At 43.1% G+C, this 8,591-nt stretch overlaps 1 non-coding gene across 1 annotated transcript; it reads right to left on the bottom strand.

Moving 5' to 3' along the window:
* Window positions 1-7,331: 7,331 nt before the first annotated feature.
* TRNAE-UUC lies at window positions 7,332-7,404 on the bottom strand. The gene has a single exon. It is a non-coding gene; the product is annotated as a tRNA-Glu (tRNA).
* Between the last annotated feature and the right edge of the window lie 1,187 nt (window positions 7,405-8,591).

Genomic DNA, 8,591 nt, shown 5'->3' with positions numbered 1-8,591 from the left:
AAACTTAAAAGTTTGTGGAGGGTGTATATGATTTAAAAAATATTTTAGGCGTACACGAGTGAGAGCTTTGAAGGCCATTCACATTCGGGGATCAGTAGGAAAATGCAACACTATTTAACCTAAGCCAAGGATACTCTGCCACCTAGTGGCTTAGAAATTTAATGCTCAGTCGAGTCCTATTCTTTGCCACTCCATGGACTGTAGCCAGCCAGGCTCCTCGGTCTATGGGATTTTCCAGGCAAGAATATTGGAGCAGTCTGCCATGTCCTCCTCCAGGGAATCTTCCAGACCCAGGGATCGTATCTGCGTCTCCCCCGAGTCTCCTGCATCTCCTGCATTGCAGGCGGATTCTTTACTCGCTGAGACCCCTGGGCTTTGAAATTTTACTAGACAGGAATAAAAACCTCTCCTCAGGTCAGAAAAGACGAAGAGCTGAGTCATAATACGCAGAATCAGGGAGATGAATTACTTGATGGCAAAATATGATACAGAGAAGAAAGCCAGAAAATTATCATTGGTAGTTTTTTATGAGGTAGGAACATTTGTAAAATCTCTCAAAGATCAACTAATATCAGAAATACTAAAAATGATAGTTCATATAGTTTTCTTTTGTGAACTTGAGTACAGCAACTTTTCGCTGTTGTTTTACTGTGGAGAAACAGAATAAAATTTGATCCATTTCTGTGCACTGTGGAAAATTAAAATTACCAAAGATTCCTTACTTTATTGAAAAAGTATATATGTAATTCTTATCACTTGCTTTCAATGCCTGTTGACTAATGCTGTTTTAATTTGTAAATATTTCTGTAAAAAATAAGTGAAAACAAAGAAATATGGACTTTGTCACAGTAAATCAAGTAACTATATTTCTTACTTCTGGAAAATCATTCTCAAAATTATAACATAATAGAACTTTAAATTTATAGGATATGTCATTTGAATTTATATGTTTTCTCCTACCATAGTCTCTAGATAACTTGGAATAAGCAGAAGGAAAATTGTATGTCTTCAAGAAGTAGCTTTACAATCTTCAATATTCAGACTGAATTGCAGATGACTTCGGAACTCACCATGATGTCTTCTATGATGTCTCTGTCCAAAAATATTTCTACTTTAATTCTGCAAATAATGACTGGTTTTTGTAATTCCCTTAGAGGAGAAAGGAACTGTAAAAACAAGTAGGATATCCACCTTCATTAAATACTTGAAAGTGGTCAAGAGTGAGAGAATATCGGATTGAAACACATTTGCCAGCCTGATTTCTATTCCAGTTAAAGTGGAAGTGGGGCTGATCTTCTCTTGTTACAAAATCTAAAATGATCACTTCATGTCTCAGGATGAAAGGAGGATGTGAAATCAGAAAGTCAGAAATCCAGCATAAGCTTTTTTTTGTTTCACTAATTTTAAATGATTTTTTTTCTTTTGGTTCCTTGCTTTACCTTGGTTAATCTTTCCATTGTTTGGATTTCTTAATGAAAATAAGAACTCTCTTCTAGAAGTTGGTGGTAGTTTTTTGGTTTATTTGCTTTGTGTTTGGGGCTTGCATTATGGATGATTCTTAAAACAAAAAGCCCAATTTATTTAGACATATTATGTTAATAAAATGGTATCTTAATATATGTGTATGTATACAGTGATACATAGAGTGTGTGAATGTAAACAAGTTTTGGAGGTGTAGCTCGGCACTAAATGGAGCTAACATTACAAAAATACACCTGCAAAAGTAACAGATAATTGTGAAGAAAAGTAATGACCAGTCCTACCAGATACTAAAACATAAGGGTACCATAAGTAAAAGTCACGCTACACATGACTAGACACCTTAGCAGCAGTAGCAAAGTACATGTGTAGTACATGTGGAAATTACTGCATGATAGTATTAGCATTGTTGAGTGAAAAAAGCAAAGTGTAAAAAATATATTGGCACACATCCACTTGTGTATGTGTTGCTATATAAAGGGAATGATATTTTTAAAATTTTAGTAGATTCTTCTCTTTTGTCTTTCTGAGTACGGGCCTGGGACATCTAAGGTATCTACTTGCCCAAGATCTCCTTTCAGGGGTAGTTGCTTTTGTGACTTAACTGATTACACTTTATCTTCCTCTTCTTCCAAAGGAGCAGATATTCCCAATATAGTTGCTGTGGAAATGTCTGACACTTTCTTTCCTAGTCTTCCTTTCAGTTGTGGGTACCCATGGGACATGGTTATAGATAATAGGAAAAACAGAGAAATCTATTGAAACTGCTTCTGGAAAGACTTTTTTTTTACATGACAAAAAGGAGACAGACACGGAGAGATGTTTCTCCACTGTGAAAGCCCTCCCTTCTCTTGCCTTTCAACAGGGCTATCTGAAGTGATGTCCGGAGCAGCTGCAGCTACTCTGCGACCTTGAGGTGAGAAAGCTAAGGATGAGACATCAGCATGCTGAGAATGGCAGAGCACAAGGTCTGGGCCCTGAATGACATTATAGACTTGCCAAACCAACTCTGGACCCCTTAACCCTCAAAGATTTTGTCTTGTAAGTGCCTTCATTGTTTAAGCTGCATTTAGTTGGGTATTCGGAGAAGGCAATGGCACCCCACTCCAGTACTCTTGCCTGGAAAATCCCATGGATGGAGGAGCCTGGTAGGCTGCAGTCCATGGGGTCGCGAAGAGTCAGACACGACTGAGCGACTTCACTTTCATTTTTCACTTTCCTGCATTGGAGAAGGAAATGGCAACCCACTCCAGTGTTCTTGCCTGGAGAATCCCAGGGATGGGGGAGCCTGGTGGCTGCCGTCTATGGGGTCACACAGAGTCGGACACAACTGAAGTGACTTAGCAGAAGCAGCAGCAGTTGGATATTGTCACTTGCGGCCAAAATCATTCTAACGTCTATGTTATGGAAGAGAATGTCTACAGAATGACTGAGGTAATGTGCCATGACTGATAATAAAAAACAGAATTGTGTTGAGAAAAGGGTGATTCAAACTCCCTCACCTGATCCTTGAATATATCAGCACCCAAGGCCAGAGGACCCATGTGTATTGGGTCCCCACACAGTGAAGAAATTAGCATGTCTGTCAGGGGCAGTCAGACCATGTGTTTGTCTTTTAATAAATGGCCTCTGTGCCGTGGGGAGGAGGTTACACAAGCTCGGGTGACAGTGAGGGAGGAGGAGAAGCTGCACCCCTTCCGCAATTCTCTGCCTGGGACGTGCCACCTCACCGGGTGCCCCGTTCCAACCTGGCACAGCCACACCAGGACAAACGTCACCGTGCTTGTGGTCAGGTGGAAGGTCTGATGCCAGGTTCAGCTTTGCCAACCCATCCTTGGGTCTCACGTGCTGACAGGCTCCAGAGGTAACTGAGAACCTGGCTGGCCAGCCACGCTGAAACAGCTGCCAGGCAAGGGTGGCCTGCTGCAGGGCAGGCTGCAGAAAGAAGGCTGAGTGGGGTCCACGGACCTGTCAGCCAAACCCAGAGGGGCCACACGGCCATCAGAGGCTGGATGGCGCTCACCTTGGCCCAGGGGAGCCACCAGGAGCCGTGTCCCAACGGCAGACCCCTGACCCTCCACTGAGGTCTGAAAGTTAGCCCTGACCAGAGGAGTGAAGCGCGTGGCCCAGAGGCAGGGACCCAGAGGCCCGTAGATGCGCACAAAGTGGACCCGAGCATATCGGCTGAAGGTCTCATAAGCCGCTTGACCCTCATCCTGAAAGGGGCAGGGCAAAGGACAGGCTTTAGGGAGACTGATCCTTCTCATCCAAGCCAGCCTGAAACCTCTTCTAAACGAGCAGCTTAAATTACCAGGTAGCTGCTGCTGCTGCTGCTGCTATGTTGCTTCAGTCATAAACTAGGGCTTAAATGAAATTGGATCCTGGATTTTCTTTTTTTTTTTTTTTTTTTTGCCGTTATCCCACGGGTAGAGGTGGTGGAAAGGTGGGGCCAGGGCGGGTGCAGAGGAAGGCATGATTCATTACAGGCAAAAACAAAAAGCGTTCGTTTCATTAACTTGAGTTAAGTGTATGAGCTTGCTTCATACAGCATTTCATTAAAAGACCTAGAAGAGTGGCCCTGGGGGAGAGGAGCTGGGAGTCTGGGAGTATAAAGGAGGAGGCTTACTTTCCTCTGAATACTTTTTGCAGTCTGACTATCTTTCTGTGCCTATATTACTTTTTCAATTAAAAAATAAAAGAGTGCTCAGTAAAAAACCAGTGAAAGTAAATGATATGGAACTTCCCTGGTGGTCCAGGGGTTAAGACTCCATGTTCCCATTGCAGGGGGGCATAGGTTTGATCCCTGATTGAGGAACTAAGATCCCACGTGCTGTGCAGCGTGGCCCCCACCAAAAAAGTAAATGGCATGAAAATTGTAAATAGATAGTAGATAACACATCATTCTCTCTCACAGAAATATTGTTTAAAAGTCATAGTGGACCTGCCAAGAGATTATATAACATGAAAATCATACCTAGCAGGTAAAACTAAACTAGAGGTAAAGGAGGGCACCATAAATCCTCAATGAGTCACCAGGGTACAGGGAGGGACTCCTGTTTGCCACGCATCAGCTAAGCTGGACAGTCACCAGCGGGAGTGGGTACCTCTAACCTCACAGGCTAGGGTGGAGGAGAGATAGCAGGGTCAGCAGCATCAGTGAACTTGGACACCCTCTCTTTTGGCTTAATCAGGGCAACCACTTACTAGCTGGTAACTCTGGGTAAGTTACTTAACGTTTCATTGCCTCAATATCCTCATATGTCAATTGAGAATAATAAGAATAATACAGTCAGCATAGGGTTGCTGAAGGATTCAGCGTAAAGCACTGAAAAATGTTCTGGGCATGAAGTTAGCATCTGCTGTCACGGCTACGTCTGGAACTGTTTGGGGGTTGGGGTGGAAGGTGCTCAGTCTTCCACTTTCTAAGCTCGCAGAAGTACCAGATCTCGGGGTCTGCCATCACCCCAAGCAGTAGCCTCCTAGCTGGCCTTCCTGCCTCCATTCTGCCCAGCTCCACCCTGGATGCCTGCATGGTGCTGGGTGTATGATGCTTCTAAACAGCAAATGTGATCGTCTCACTTCCCTGTTCAAAATTCATCACTTCCCACTGATTTATTTACTTATTTATTTATGGCTCCTCTGGGTTCTTCACTGCTGTGAGCAGGCTTTCTCTAGTGGCAGCAAGTGGGGGCTCGTCTCTAATTGCAGTACACGAGCTTAGTTGCCCCGAGGCAGGTAGAATCTTCCTGGACCAGGGATCAAACCTGTGTGCCCTGCACTGGCAGGTGGTTTCTTAATCGCTGGACCACCAGGGAGGTTCTATCCCCACTGATTTCAGAGTAAATTTAAAACCTTTCTGTTTAGCACGCTGGGTCTTGAGTTATCTGGGTGTGGGTTCCTCACTAGCCTCCTCTCCTATCACTCCCACATTCACCCTCTCTCTCAGCCACTCGAAGCCAGATGTCAGTTCTAAAATGCAGCGTATGTTGTCTTTCCTCCACTTCTCTTCACGTGCTGTTGCTGAAATACTCTCCCTAGCCCCTTCTTTTTCTAGTTAGTGCATTCTCATCCTCTAAATTCAGTTTGTGTCACCTCGTCCAGGAAGCCCTCTTGGATCATCCAATCTGATTTAGATGCCCTCCTCTGTGTTCCCATAACTCTTTCATAAAGCCCATTACATGCTATATTATAATGTAGAGCAATTATACATTACAATGTATAATTGTAAATTGCTTAAACTTTGAATGCATTTTTGGCTTGGTCTATTTACATTGGATTCTCAAACTTTATTTTATTTTTCCAATTAATTGAGCATATTCATCTAGAGCTCAGGGTGATCGTGCCCCCAGCTACACCTGCCTACTATTGCTCCAGCTAAGGGGCCTGGAGGCAGGAGCAGGATCCCCTCCCCACTTCTCAGAGCCAGGAGCTGCCTGGCTTCGTTGTCCCCTCTCTGTCACACCAGGCCATCTCCTCCCTTCTGTTGGCCAAGCTACTGCCTCCCCAGGAAATGAAATTTTGGGGTCCCCCTGCTTCTGGACCCCCCAAAGCTCTACATGTTATTTCCTTGGCAATTCATGGACACAACAGGTGAGATGGGGTGATGGGGATGACCCTCATCATGGACACTGCACTTATTCCTTAACCCAAGTCCTCTGCTATATTGACTGGGGCTGGATTGAGGGGTAGGGGAGGGTGCTGATCCCAGCGGAAAGAACCTTCTGGGTGATTCTCGTGACAGGGAAAGGGATCTTCTTGTCAAAGGTGACAGGGACTCAGCAGTGCTAAGCCCTCTCAATGGCTTGTATTACTTTGCTGAGCATCGAAATCTACAGTACTAGTTACAGAACAATATTTTACAAATGTTACTGTGCATGATTCCTTAAATTAACTTACATAAATGTATACATAGTCCTCCTTAGTACAGATATTCTGCAGTCCAGTTTGGGATACTTTTTTGTCCAAAAAATGTTATTTGGTCTTTTGGAACCTCACAGAACAAGGTATTATAAGGATACAATATTTTCCTACATTTTAGACAACTGTGATCATTTATTTGTACATATAGGAACCAAGTTCCATATCAGTAATGTAAACTGACAAGGTCATAAAGTAGTATTAAGTGTGAACCAGTCTCCCATTTAACAAGAATTTCTGAAGTCATTTTCACTGTGCCTTAGAGGCCTCTGTGAGGAAATCACAGTAAAACATTGGGGATAATGTTTTATCCTCAAATCCTAACATGCGAAACGCTGTGTTTATGTTAGAAAGAAAATGCCAGAAGGTACTGTAACTTCACACTTAGAGAAGAACTCCTACGTTCCAGTCAAACAAAACCGAAAGCATCAAGCCAGAGGTCCCTCCCAGAGCAGGTTTCAGTCATCTTTTCACATCAACCAAGGGACATGCACAATCTATCACAGGGCCCAGTCTCAAGCAAGGTTTGGAATTTCCTTTTCCGGTTCTAGCTCTTGGAGACCAAAAAAATAATCCCTCAGGGTTGAACACGCTGTCAAGCTTGACATCACTTTGGGCTGGAAATCTCTGGACTTTTCTCCCCTTGATTCAAAACCAGGGCAGGTATGAAGACTGAAAATCATGCTGACAAGTAAATTAGGAGAAATGAAATATGAATAAAAAGCAAGTTGAGGGGGATTCTCTGTGTCCCTCTTCAAACGAAACCCACATATAATCCGAGACTGTGTGGTACACTCCTTGACAAACGTTCTGTTGTTTGGACTACTGCCCCAGTGCCCTGGGTCAGGAGGTCAGAAGCTGGCATCTCAATTCTATATATATGTTTCTTTTTTTTTTTTTTTTTGAGCTGTGTCTTGTGGCATGCAGGATCTATGTTCCCTGCCCAGGGGTCAAACCTATGTCCCCTGCATTGAAAGTGCAGAGTCTTAACCACTGGACCACCAGGGAAATTCCAGGAATATCAACCCATGGGTGGAGGAGCCTGGTAGGCTGCAGTCCATGGGGTCGCTAAGAGTCGGACACGACTGAACGACTTCACTTTCACTTTTCACTTTCATGCATTGGAGAAGGAAATGGCAACCCACTCCCGTGTTCTTGCCTGGAGAATCCCAGAGATAGAGGAGCCTAGTGGGCTGCTGTCTATGGGGTTGCACAGAGTCGGACACGACTGAAGCGACTTAGCAGCAGCAGCAGCAGCAATTACTAACTAGCTGTTTGACTCTGAGTCCCCTTCTGGGCTTCAGTTTCTCATAAATAAGAAGTAAAACAAAACAAAACAAAACAAAAACACTACATGATTGCTCAGGGCCCTTACCCTTAGCTCTAAAAATCACTGATTCTTTTTTTTTTCACCAGCTCAGGAGCTATGTGTATTAAAAGTGTCTCTAAATGAGAATAGGGCACATGGTAGACTCATAATACATGTTCCTTGAACTAATTAATTAATTTGGGCACTAAGATCAAGAGGTTCTTCATTAGTGGTTATTCAATGAATTATAAACTAATGACATCTTCCTTACAGACTAGGAGATGAGAATGCTACATAACAGCCAGGAGCTGAACTAAAATCTCATTGGTGCTTTGCTGGTTAACTCCACCGTATTGGATCTGTGTGGCCCAGGAATCAAATTCCCCCATTAACCTAAAGAATCCTTTCATCCCGCCAATAGGAGCCCCATGCCCAGAACGGAAAGTCTTGACCATGTGTGGAATGCATCTTCCAAACAAAACTGAAGAAGCACAATCCCTAACAAAGTACTGGGTACCTTCTGAACAAAGAAATAACCTGGAAGGGTGATCATGTTTCAAAGACGAAAGGGAATATTAGAAGACACAATTATTTTTAAACAGCTAACTACTGCATAGAAAATAAAAGTTTAAGAGAGTTCTCTCTTCATTTCATTTAAAAAGATGAATAAAATTTAAAAAATAAAATAAAAAAGTTAAAAGATGAATAATTATTTAAAAATTCTTTAACAGACCGTTGTGTCTTGATGTGGGGCTTGAAAAAAAATATTTCTGTTGCAGGACCACATGTACCCATTATATACTGGCAACCCACTCCAGTATTCTTGCCTGGAGAATTTCATGGACAAAGGAATTTGGCTGGCTACAGTCCATGGGGTCGCAAAGAG

The sequence above is a fragment of the Bubalus bubalis genome, chromosome 1 (assembly GCF_019923935.1).
Source record: "Bubalus bubalis isolate 160015118507 breed Murrah chromosome 1, NDDB_SH_1, whole genome shotgun sequence".
In the NCBI taxonomy this organism is placed as follows: Eukaryota; Metazoa; Chordata; class Mammalia; order Artiodactyla; family Bovidae; genus Bubalus; species Bubalus bubalis.
The sequence above is the reverse complement of the archived record's forward strand: the minus strand, read 5'-3'. Positions and strand labels throughout refer to the sequence as shown.